This window comes from Neoarius graeffei, chromosome 24, assembly GCF_027579695.1.
Source record: "Neoarius graeffei isolate fNeoGra1 chromosome 24, fNeoGra1.pri, whole genome shotgun sequence".
NCBI classification, from domain to species: domain Eukaryota; kingdom Metazoa; phylum Chordata; class Actinopteri; order Siluriformes; family Ariidae; genus Neoarius; species Neoarius graeffei.
Genome location: NC_083592.1, coordinates 28,496,606 through 28,508,829, shown reverse-complemented (window position 1 = coordinate 28,508,829; position 12,224 = coordinate 28,496,606). Strand labels below are relative to the sequence as shown.

The window sequence follows — 12,224 nt, the reverse complement described above, 5'->3', positions numbered from 1 at the left end:
AACATATCCATAATTCACTGAACTGTAATGTCAAACTTGTGAATGAACATGAAATCCATCTAATCTGTAAATTCAGCAAATTTGCTAAAAAAATTAACTGGCTGTATTGAGCCAAGTTAACATGTTTTCTTGACTAATCCCAGGTTAGACTAGCAGCAATTCCAGTACCTAACATACGTTGTAATTTGGCAATACAGGAAGTCAAATTCTAGCAAATGGTAAATATTTACTAGGGATATAACAATATATCATGCACTGATAAATTGTGATACAAATTTATGACAATTCAAGTCAAAACAAAAAATTAATTGCAATTATTATCAGGCTGCAGTAGCTCTTAGTTTTTCCTAGCTGTAACTGCATTGATTAGACAGCAGAGGGCAATAATGTAAAATAGTGGGAATGTGACTTCACCCAAGGCAGAAGTAACACAGCTCTAATGTCACAAAAATGCACAAAAAAAGCAGATCTAGAATGAGAAAGAGCTGTTTTGTGAATGACTGTATAAATAGATTTAACAAGAAATCTGAGGTATCTTTTGACAGACTGCCAAAAAATAAAGAAAAGAGAAGAAAAGGAGAGAGCTATTTTCCATTTAAGCTGACTACAGCCTTCACAAATGCTGATGAAAGAAAAGACTTGTTTATTATGAATGTTTTTCATTTTTAATATTTTAGTTAATAGGCTATTATACAACCCCGATTCCAAAAAAGTTGGGACAAAGTACAAATTGTAAATAAAACCGGAATGCAATAATTTACAAATCTCAAAAACTGATCTTGTATTCACAATAGAACATAGACAACATATCAAATGTCAAAAGTGAGACATTTTGAAATTTCATGCCAAATATTGGCTCATTTGAAATTTCATGACAGCAACACATCTCAAAAAAGTTGGGACAGGGGCAATAAGAGGCTGGAAAAGTTAAAGATACAAAAAAGGAACAGCTGGAGGACCAAATTGCAACTCATTAGGTCAATTGGCAATAGGTTGTTAACATGACTGGGTATAAAAAGAGCATCTTGGAGTGGCAGCGGCTCTCAGAAGTAAAGCTGGGAAGAGGATCACCAATCCCCCTAATTCTGTGCTGACAAATAGTGGAGCAATATCAGAAAGGAGTTCAACAGTGTAAAATTGCAAAGAGTTTGAACATATCATCATCTACAGTGCATAATATCATCAAAAGATTCAGAGAATCTGGAAGAATCTCTGTGCGTAAGGGTCAAGGCCGGAAAACCATACTGGGTGCCCGTGATCTTCGGGCCCTTAGACGGCACTGCATCACATACAGGCATGCTTCTGTATTGGAAATCACAAAATGGGCTCAGGAATATTTCCAGAGAACATTATCTGTGAACACAATTCACTGTGCCATCCGCCGTTGCCAGCTAAAACTCTAAACATGATCCAGAAGCGCAGACGTCTTTTCTGGGCCAAGGCTCATTTAAAATGGACTGTGGCAAAGTGGAAAACTGTTCTGTGGTCAGACGAATCAAAATTTGAAGTTCTTTATGGAAATCAGGGACACCGTGTCATTCGGACTAAAGAGGAGAAGGATGACCCAAGTTGTTATCAGCGCTCAGTTCAGAAGTCTGCATCTCTGATGGTATGGGGTTGCATTAGTGCGTGTGGCATGGGCAGCTTGCACATCTGGAAAGACACCATCAATGCTGAAAGGTATATCCAGGTTCTAGAGCAACATATGCTCCCATCCAGACGACATCTCTTTCAGGGAAGACCTTGCATTTTCCAACATGACAATGCCAAACCACATACTGCATCAATTACAGCATCATGGCTGCGTAGAAGAAGAGTCCGGGTACTGAACTGGCCAGTCTGCAGTCCAGATCTTTCACCCATAGAAAACATTTGACGCATCATAAAACGGAAGATACGACAAAAAAGACCTAAGACAGTTGAGCAACTAGAATCCTACATTAGACAAGAATGGGTTAACATTCCTATCCCTAAACTTGAGCAACTTGTCTCCTCAGTCCCCAGACGTTTACAGACTGTTGTAAAGAGAAAAGGGGATGTCTCACAGTGGTAAACATGGCCTTGTCCCAACTGTTTTGAGATGTGTTGTTGTCATGAAATTTAAAATCACCTAATTTTTCTCTTTAAATGATACATTTTCTCAGTTTAAACATTTGATATGTCATCTATGTTCTATTCTGAATAAAATATGGAATTTTGAAACTTCCACATCATTGCATTGCGTTTTTATTTACAATTTGTACTTTGTCCCAACTTTTTTGGAATCGGGGTTGTACTATAAAATCAAAACAGTAGGCTACAATGTGTGATGAAAAAAACTGCTCAATATGCATAAGCTTGTTCGTAAACTTACTGCAAAGAAAAGTCCGAATAAGCACAGGACAGTGTTTATGATCACAGCAGCAGTTTTTAGGTACAAATCTACAGTATCTATGTGAGATTATCTACTGAAGCAAGGGTTAAATCTACGCATAAACTGGTTTTAGGAAGAGGAAATCTTTAGGTTTTCCATGTAGAACCATCTTTAACAGCAGAAAATGAGTCACAAGTGTAGAAGCTCCAAGCAGAAGTAGAGCATCTGCTTTAGTCACAGCACATCTTATTTTTTCCTCAGAATCATTGTTTAATTACTTTTCAAAAGACCCTGTATGACTAAAATTAGACTGATTAGCATCGACAGCAGGTCAACCATGGGTTCTACCTAATGAGAAACATTAATGCTGGCTGACAACTTGTGAACTTGAAATAATTAGTACATTTCAAATCGAAGTAGAGAATATCACAACAGTGGCAGTTTATAGTGAAATCTTGTAAACACACATCCTCAATCAAATGAGGCTGTGGTGCATTTAATACCAGATCCAAAGACAATTATCAGCGCAAATATTGTTCTGAAATATTGTTCAATTTATGCCGTAAGCATAATGTGTCTGTGTGTGTGCATATAAAATGAAGCACAGCTGTTTTAGTGTAATGAAAGAAATATCTACTGTAGGTTGCTGTGTATAAGGGTATCGCATTGACTTCACTGACACCCTAAAAATGGATTAAAGGAAATGAGGTGAGAACATGGGAGTTGTGAATGAAGAGTCCGATCTCAGGCTATCTGCATGGCAAATAAATACAGCTGCTATGAAGCAGGTGGATGTATGACGGAGAGAAAGTTCAATCAGCCATTGTCATGCTGACCTGAGGGAGTACATAAGCATATACACCTGAAACCTGAAAATGAGTATGGCACAATAAACATTTTGAACTCATGAACGGTGTGAAATACCTGGTGTGTGTGTGTGTGTGTGTGTGTGTGTGTGTGTGTGTGTGTGTGTGTGTGTGTGTGTGTGTGTGTGCACTAAAAGCACTGAGGATGTATTGCAGTCCACAACCGATTCCTGATTTAGTATAGGGATTCAGTATGGCAAATTAAAACATATACGCAGAGCCATGGCCTCACTTTCATTTATAAATGCCTTGAGACCTCAGGAATGGTATAGGAATAGTTTTAAGCGTTAACAATAAATCTAATATAGTAATTTTTACGATTAAAGTGATTCATATACAGTGGGGCAAAAAAGTATTTAGTCAGTCACCAATTGTGCAAGTTCTCCCACTTAAAAAGATGAGAGAGGCCTGTAATTTTCATCATAGATATACCTCAACTATGAGAGACAAAATGAGAAAAAAAAAATCCAGAAAATCACATTGTCTGATTTTTAAAGAATTTATTTGCAAATTATGGTGGAAAATAAGTATTTGGTCAATAACAAAAGTTCATCTCAATACTTTGTTATATACCCTTTGTTGGCAATGACAGAGGTCAAACGTTTTCTGTAAGTCTTCACAAGGTTTTCACACACTGTTGCTGGTATTTTGGCCCACTCCTCCATGCAGATCTCCTCTAGAGCAGTGATGTTTTGGGGCTGTCGCTGGGCAACACGGACTTTCAACTCCCTCCAAAGATTTTCTATGGGGTTGAGATCTGGAGACTGGCTAGGCCACTCCAGGACCTTGAAATGCTTCTTACGAAGCCACTCCTTCGTTGCCCAGGCGGTGTGTTTGGGATCATTGTCATGCTGAAAGACCCAGCCACGTTTCATCTTCAATGCCCTTGCTGATGGAAGGAGGTTTTCACTCAAAATCTCACGATACATGGCCCCATTCATCCTTTCCTGTACATGGATCAGTCGTCCTAGTCCCTTTGCAGAAAAACAGCCCCAAAGCATGATTTTTCCACCCTCATGCTTCACAGTAGGTATGGTGTTCTTTGGATGCAACTCAGCATTCTTTCTCCTCCAAACATGACAAGTTGAGTTTTTACCAAAAAGTTCTATTTTGGTTTCATCTAACCATATGACATTCTCCCAATCCTTATCTGGATCATCCAAATGCTCTCTAGCAAACTTCAGACGGGCCTGGACATGTACTGGCTTAAGCAGGGGGACACGTCTGGCACTGCAGGATTTGAGTCCCTGGCGGCGTAGTGTGTTACTGATGGTAGCCTTTGTTACTTTGGTCCCAGCTCTCTGCAGGTCATTCACTAGGTCCCCCCGTGTGGTTCTGGGATTTTTGCTTACTGTTCTTGTGATCATTTTGACCCCACGGGGTGAGATCTTGCATGGAGCCCCAGATCAAGGGAGATTATCAGTGGTCTTGTATGTCTTCCATTTTCTAATAATTGCTCCCACAGTTGATTTCTTCACACCAAGCTGCTTACCTATTGCAGATTCAGTCTTCCCAGCCTGGTGCAGGTCTACAATTTTGTTTCTGGTGTCCTTTGACAGCTCTTTGGTCTTGGCCATAGTGGAGTTTGGAGTGTGACTGTTTGAGGTTGTGGACAGGTGTCTTTTATACTGATAACGAGTTCAAACAGGTGCCATTAATACAGGTAACGAGTGGAGGACAGAGGACCCTCTTAAAGAAGAAGTTACAGGTCTGTGAGAGCCAGAAATCTTGCTTGTTTGTAGGTGACCAAATACTTATTTTACTGAGGAATTTACCAATTAATTCATTAAAAATCCTACAATGTGATTTCCTGGATTCTTTCCCCCCATTCTGTCTCTCATAGTTGAAGTGTACCTATGATGAAAATTACAGGCCTCTCTCATTTTTTTAAGTGGGAGAACTTACACAATTGGTGGCTGACTAAATACTTTTTTGCCCCACTGTAAGTAGCGGTCTGAGTGAATGATCTTGACGTCCGTAACGTCACAGCAGGAAGGCTATTGGTCTCATCGCCATTTCCGCTATACTAAAACACAGAGCTGACTGCAACTCCGATCCTCCATTTTGAGCTAATTTATCGCCATGCCACATAGATGTGTTGCTGGCTGGTGCAGCAACATTACAGAAGGCAGATTTATGTTGCATTCATGGCCCAAGAATGTTCAAACTGCAAAGATTTGGACGCGTTTTGCGAGAAGTTCATGGGCACATTGGGCGGCTATGAAGTGGTCTCTCCTCTGCACATTTTACTGAAGACTTGTATGAGACCTCTGATCTGTTGAGGAGCGTTGGTTATAAGCCTGTATTGAAAGAGGGTGCAGTATCAACAATTAAATAAAACTACAAGAAAAGGAAAGTATTTATTTGAAAAAAAAATTTTAAATGGAAAGTGAGTTTAATTGCACCAGTTTTCCTAGAGTGAGCCGAGAGTTGTTGGTAAAACCCGGGACAGAACGGGACGTGACATATCGCTCGGGCAGTGACCTACCCGCGGTTCTTGCTAAAACCGGTGACATCCCGTTCCGTCCTGGGTTTTAGTAATTGCCTGAGCCAAGCAGTAATTGCGGAGTACTCAGTAATGGAGAAAGCGTGGAGTAGCTGTCTTATTTCTAAACTGGATATTGCTGCCATCTCTCCCTTACGTGGAAGAAGCGAATGAACAGAGAACTGAACGAACAACTGAAAGTCAGATTGTTTCAAAACAATCAGCCACAAGATCAGCCTTCAAGAAGCGAGAACACAGACGGATAAGCTCCGACTCTCATTTGGATAAAAAAAACAACAAAAACAACATGTTGTTTACGTGCATTTAGTCATATGTGTAATTTGTATTGTGTGTTTAAGTTACCAGTATAAGATTATTTAATTTGCTTCAGAATGTGATTGTCTCAGTTCATCTGATTATTTAATTAGCCTTTTACATTTTATCAGTGAAAATGCATGCATGTACATGTATGTCACAGAAGTTATAACACCTATCCTGTTTTAATGAGAGTCAACCCACAATCAGTGAAGTCAAATCAGTCTTAGTTGAGCGAGTCGGTAACGGTATTTCTTACCTTCACCATAAATTTTTATTTATATGACTTTGCTCTATAGCTGTCAAAGGCCTAGGCCTTAAAACCGGTTACCGCTGTGACATCACGCGCTCAGGGCTGGCTGGCTCAGCAGGGCAGCTCGAATGCCAACTTTGCGGTTGATTTTAACTCTCAAAAATATCTCATTCATCTCATTATCTCTAGCCGCTTTATCCTGTTCTACAGGGTCGCAGGCAAGCTGGAGCCTATCCCAGCTGACTACGGGCGAAAGGCGGGGTACACCCTGGACAAGTCGCCAGGTCATCACAGGGCTGACACATACAACCATTCACACCTACGGTCAATTTAAACTTAAGTTGCATTCTGTATTGAACAGGAAGCCAGTGGAGTGTTTCTGCACTAGAGTAATATGTTTGCTCTTCCATGGAACTATACTGTATATTTGCTCTTCCTATGAGGAAGAAGCCTTTATTTGTCACATGCACACTCAAGCACAGCGAAATTCGTCCTCTGCATTTAACCCATCTGAAGCAGTGAACACACGCATGCACACACACAAGTGAGCAATGAGCACACACACATACCCAGAGCAGTGGGCAGCTATGCTCCAGCGGCCGGGGAGCAGTTGTGGGTTAGGTGCCTTGCTCAAAGGCACTTCAGCACAAGGCCGCCCCATGTTAACCTAACCTATGCTTCATACCTCTGTAATTTAGGTGACTGTGTGTAATACATTTGCATATTTGTCCTTAAAGGATATACGGAGAACCTTTATTTTTAAATAAATTTCTGAGTGGATAGTATCTCCATCCTTGACTCTTGTATGCTGCAGAAATGGGAATTAAAAAATATGTATTTTTGGGAGGGCGGCACGGTGGTGTAGTGGTTAGCGCTGTCGCCTCACAGCAAGAAGGTCCAGGTTTGAGCCCCGGGGCCGGCGAGGGCCTTTCTGTGTGGAGTTTGCATGTTCTCCCCGTGTCCGCGTGGGTTTCCTCCGGGTGCTCCGGTTTCCCCCACAGTCCAAAGACATGCAGGTTAGGTTAACTGGTGACTCTAAATTGACCGTAGGTGTGAATGGTTGTATGTGTCAGCCCTGTGATGACCTGGCGACTTGTCCAGGGTGTACCCCGCCTTTCGCCCGTAGTCAGCTGGGATAGGCTCCAGCTTGCCTGCGACCCTGTAGAACAGGATAAAGCGGCTAGAGATAATGAGATGAATGAGATATTTTTGAGAGTTAAAATCAACCGCAAAGTTGGCATTCGAGCTGCCCTGCTGAGCCAGCCAGCCCTGAGCGCGTGATGTCACAGCGGTAACCGGTTTTAAGGCCTAGGCCTTTGACAGCTATAGAGCAAAGTCATATAAATAAAAATTTATGGTGAAGGTAAGAAATACCGTTACCGACTCGCTCAACTAAGACTGATTTGACTTCACTGATTGTGGGTTGACTCTCATTAAAACAGGATAGGTGTTATAACTTCTGTGACATACATGTACATGCATGCATTTTCACTGATAAAATGTAAAAGGCTAATTAAATAATCAGATGAACTGAGACAATCACATTCTGAAGCAAATTAAATAATCTTATACTGGTAACTTAAACACACAATACAAATTACACATATGACTAAATGCACGTAAACAATATGTTGTTTTTGTTGTTTTTTTTATCCAAATGAGAGTTGGAGCTTATCCGTCTGTGTTCTCGCTTCTTGAAGGCTGATCTTGTGGCTGATTGTTTTGAAACAATCTGACTTTCAGTTGTTCGTTCAGTTCTCTGTTCATTCGCTTCTTCCACGTAAGGGAGAGATGGCAGCAATATCCAGTTTAGAAATAAGACAGCTACTCCACGCTTTCTCCATTACTGAGTACTCCGCAATTACTGCTTGGCTCAGGCAATTACTAAAACCCAGGACGGAACGGGATGTCACCGGTTTTAGCAAGAACCGCGGGTAGGTCACTGCCCGAGCGATATGTCACGTCCCGTTCTGTCCCGGGTTTTACCAACAACTCTCGGCTCACTCTAGGAAAACTGGTGCAATTAAACTCACTTTCCATTTAAAATTTTTTTTTCAAATAAATACTTTCCTTTTCTTGTAGTTTTATTTAATTGTTGATACTGCACCCTCTTTCAATACAGGCTTATAACCAACGCTCCTCAACAGATCAGAGGTCTCATACAAGTCTTCAGTAAAATGTGCAGAGGAGAGACCACTTCATAGCCGCCCAATGTGCCCATGAACTTCTCGCAAAACGCGTCCAAATCTTTGCAGTTTGAACATTCTTGGGCCATGAATGCAACATAAATCTGCCTTCTGTAATGTTGCTGCACCAGCCAGCAACACATCTATGTGGCATGGCGATAAATTAGCTCAAAATGGAGGATCGGAGTTGCAGTCAGCTCTGTGTTTTAGTATAGCGGAAATGGCGATGAGACCAATAGCCTTCCTGCTGTGACGTTACGGACGTCAAGATCATTCACTCAGACCGCTACTTACAGTGGGGCAAAAAAGTATTTAGTCAGCCACCAATTGTGCAAGTTCTCCCACTTAAAAAAATGAGAGAGGCCTGTAATTTTCATCATAGGTACACTTCAACTATGAGAGACAGAATGGGGGGAAAGAATCCAGGAAATCACATTGTAGGATTTTTAATGAATTAATTGGTAAATTCCTCAGTAAAATAAGTATTTGGTCACCTACAAACAAGCAAGATTTCTGGCTCTCACAGACCTGTAACTTCTTCTTTAAGAGGGTCCTCTGTCCTCCACTCGTTACCTGTATTAATGGCACCTGTTTGAACTCGTTATCAGTATAAAAGACACCTGTCCACAACCTCAAACAGTCACACTCCAAACTCCACTATGGCCAAGACCAAAGAGCTGTCAAAGGACACCAGAAACAAAATTGTAGACCTGCACCAGGCTGGGAAGACTGAATCTGCAATAGGTAAGCAGCTTGGTGTGAAGAAATCAACTGTGGGAGCAATTATTAGAAAATGGAAGACATACAAGACCACTGATAATCTCCCTCGATCTGGGGCTCCACGCAAGATCTCACCCCGTGGGGTCAAAATGATCACAAGAACAGTAAGCAAAAATCCCAGAACCACACGGGGGGACCTAGTGAATGACCTGCAGAGAGCTGGGACCAAAGTAACAAAGGCTACCATCAGTAACACACTACGCCGCCAGGGACTCAAATCCTGCAGTGCCAGACGTGTCCCCCTGCTTAAGCCAGTACATGTCCAGGCCCGTCTGAAGTTTGCTAGAGAGCATTTGGATGATCCAGATAAGGATTGGGAGAATGTCATATAGTTAGATGAAACCAAAATAGAACTTTTGGGTAAAAACTCAACTTGTCATGTTTGGAGGAGAAAGAATGCTGAGTTGCATCCAAAGAACACCATACCTACTGTGAAGCATGGGGGTGGAAACATCATGCTTTGGGGCTGTTTTTCTGCAAAGGGACTAGGACGACTGATCCATGTAAAGGAAAGGATGAATGGGGCCATGTATCGTGAGATTTTGAGTGAAAACCTCCTTCCATCAGCAAGGGCAAAGTCTTTGTATTTGTTCTTAAAGCGATTCACCAGGAAATTTTAAATTACGGGGTTATGAAATGTCATCATTATACATTAATACAAGATGTTCTAGATTTAAAAAAATTTAAGTGGACTTTAGCTTAAAAAAACATGTTAAAGTTGTAACATCAGTCCGTTGGGCCATTTCCCCGGGCACGGCCATACTGGATTAGCCAGATATATGGATGTATTAGGAGACAAAAATGAGGGTGGTGCTGCGTGACACAGGATTCTGCACGACAGCATACTGTGTCACACATCAAACGGATGGAAGATAAGCAGATAAATATATATATTTCAAATAAACAGGCAATAAACTAGCCACTACTTTATTTTAATTCCTTTTCTAATATTGCATTGCCATAATTGTTGTGAAGAAATGCAAACAAATTGACTGAGAAGTCACGCTAGACCATAATATTATACTATAGTCTAGTTGTCACAACAGAAGAACTCTCTCTGGACAGCGCGCGCTCTGAACTGACTCACGCGTGCGCTGTGAATAACACACAACTGCATGGGATTAAGACACAATCAGCACACCTAAATAAGGACTCAGAATGCAGACTTACTTTGCGAAGTATTGCGTTGTTGTAACACATTACCAAGCCTTGTTTTCTGACTAATTTCCTGGTTTCTGATTCCTGTTTGCTGTTCCTCATTTCTGACCCTGCTCCTGTCTACGATATTCTGTTTGTGCCTCGCTCGACCTTTTGCCTGTTTTACCATTCACAATATATGTGTGCCGATTTGGACTATTTGCCTGTTTGCACTTTTCTTTATAAGAAAGATCTTCTGCATTTACATCCGTCTCCAACCGTCCCTGACAGAATACTCTGCCCCGCTGACACTAGTATAGCATGCACGTGTACACCTCCGCTGTGCTCACGGAAAATGACATCACGCACGATGGAGTTATGGTGGCCTCCCTGACAAAAAATAGTCCTGTCTATTTTCATCACTTTAGTGGTTATGTCTTGAAGAACAAATTCAAGATGCAGCATTTTATAAAGGACAGACATAAAGACCGACTTTTAGCTCAATTTGTTTATCTCATCTCATTATCTGTAGCCACTTTATCCTGTTCTACAGGGTCGCAGGCAAGCTGGAGCCTATCCCAGCTGACTACGGGCGAAAGGCGGGGTACACCCTGGACAAGTCACCAGGTCATCACAGGGCTGACACATAGACACAGACAACCATTCACACTCACATTCACACCTACAGTCAATTTAGAGTCACCAGTTAACCTAACCTGCATGTCTTTGGACTGTGGGGGAAACCGGAGCACCCGGAGGAAACCCACGCGGAGAACATGCAAACTCCACACAGAAAGGCCCTCGCCGGCCACGGGGCTCGAACCCGGACCTTCTTGCTGTGAGGCGACAGCGCTAACCACTACACCACCGTGCCACCCCAATTTGTTTATTTGCGAGATATTTTCTTTAAAGCTATAAATTGACTAGCACTTTGTTACATATCATTTTGTCGAGATGAATATCCTCCACGGTGGTGTCTAAGAGAACTAAACACAGGACTTTCTGTTCCATGAACAAAACACTAAAGAAGTAACGAGGAGGTTTTAGTGTGTGTGCTGCCAAACTGTGGAACTCCCTCCCACAAGACATACGGCACGTATCTTCAGTTAGCGATGCTTATGTTTATTTTTTTAATTTAATTTTATTAAATATAAATTTTTTTCAGGCTTTTATCAGACGCCCTTTTCCAGAGCAACTTATAGAAGTGCTTTATAGTCTCTATCAAAAACACATCTTCACTAGGTCAGGCGTTAAGAGTAACACTGAGGAAAATTTTGTGAAGCCTAGTCATTTAATGACTTCTTTTATGAGGTAAAGGAGCAGATCTGGAGGGTCCTCAAACATAGTGTGTTTTGGTAAACTGGGATCTATGGATGCTGTCGTTCCCCCCACCCCCCACTCTCACTCGCTCACTCAAGTTTGTTGACGGTGTAGTGGCTCGCTGCTTTATGTCCCAGGGTGCCCTCGTGCCTGTGTTACCTTCTGGCTCTCCCTTTTAGTTTTGCTGTCTTAGTTAGTTTTGCAGTGGTTAGCACTGTCGCCTCACAGCAAGAAGGTCCGGGTTCGAGCCCCGTGGCCGGCGAGGGCCTTTCTGTGCGGAGTTTGCATGTTCTCCCCGTGTCCGCGTGGGTTTCCTCCGGGTGCTCTGGTTTCCCCCACAGTCCAAAGACATGCAGGTTAGGTTAACTGGTGACTCTAAATTGACCGTAGGTGTGAATGTGAGTGTGAATGGTTGTCTGTGTCTATGTGTCAGCCCTGTGATGACCTGGCAACTTGTCCAGGGTGTACCCCGCCTTTCACCCGTAGTCAGCTGGGATTGGCTCCAGCTTGCTTGCGACCCTGTAGAACA

The 12,224-nt window shown here is 42.0% G+C and overlaps 1 protein-coding gene across 1 annotated transcript in view; it reads right to left on the bottom strand.

Moving 5' to 3' along the window:
* The window catches only part of rasgrf2b (Ras protein-specific guanine nucleotide-releasing factor 2b), a 214,761-nt gene that overhangs the window by 135,603 nt on the left and 66,934 nt on the right, over window positions 1-12,224 (bottom strand). The gene's annotated exons all lie outside the window — the stretch shown is intronic.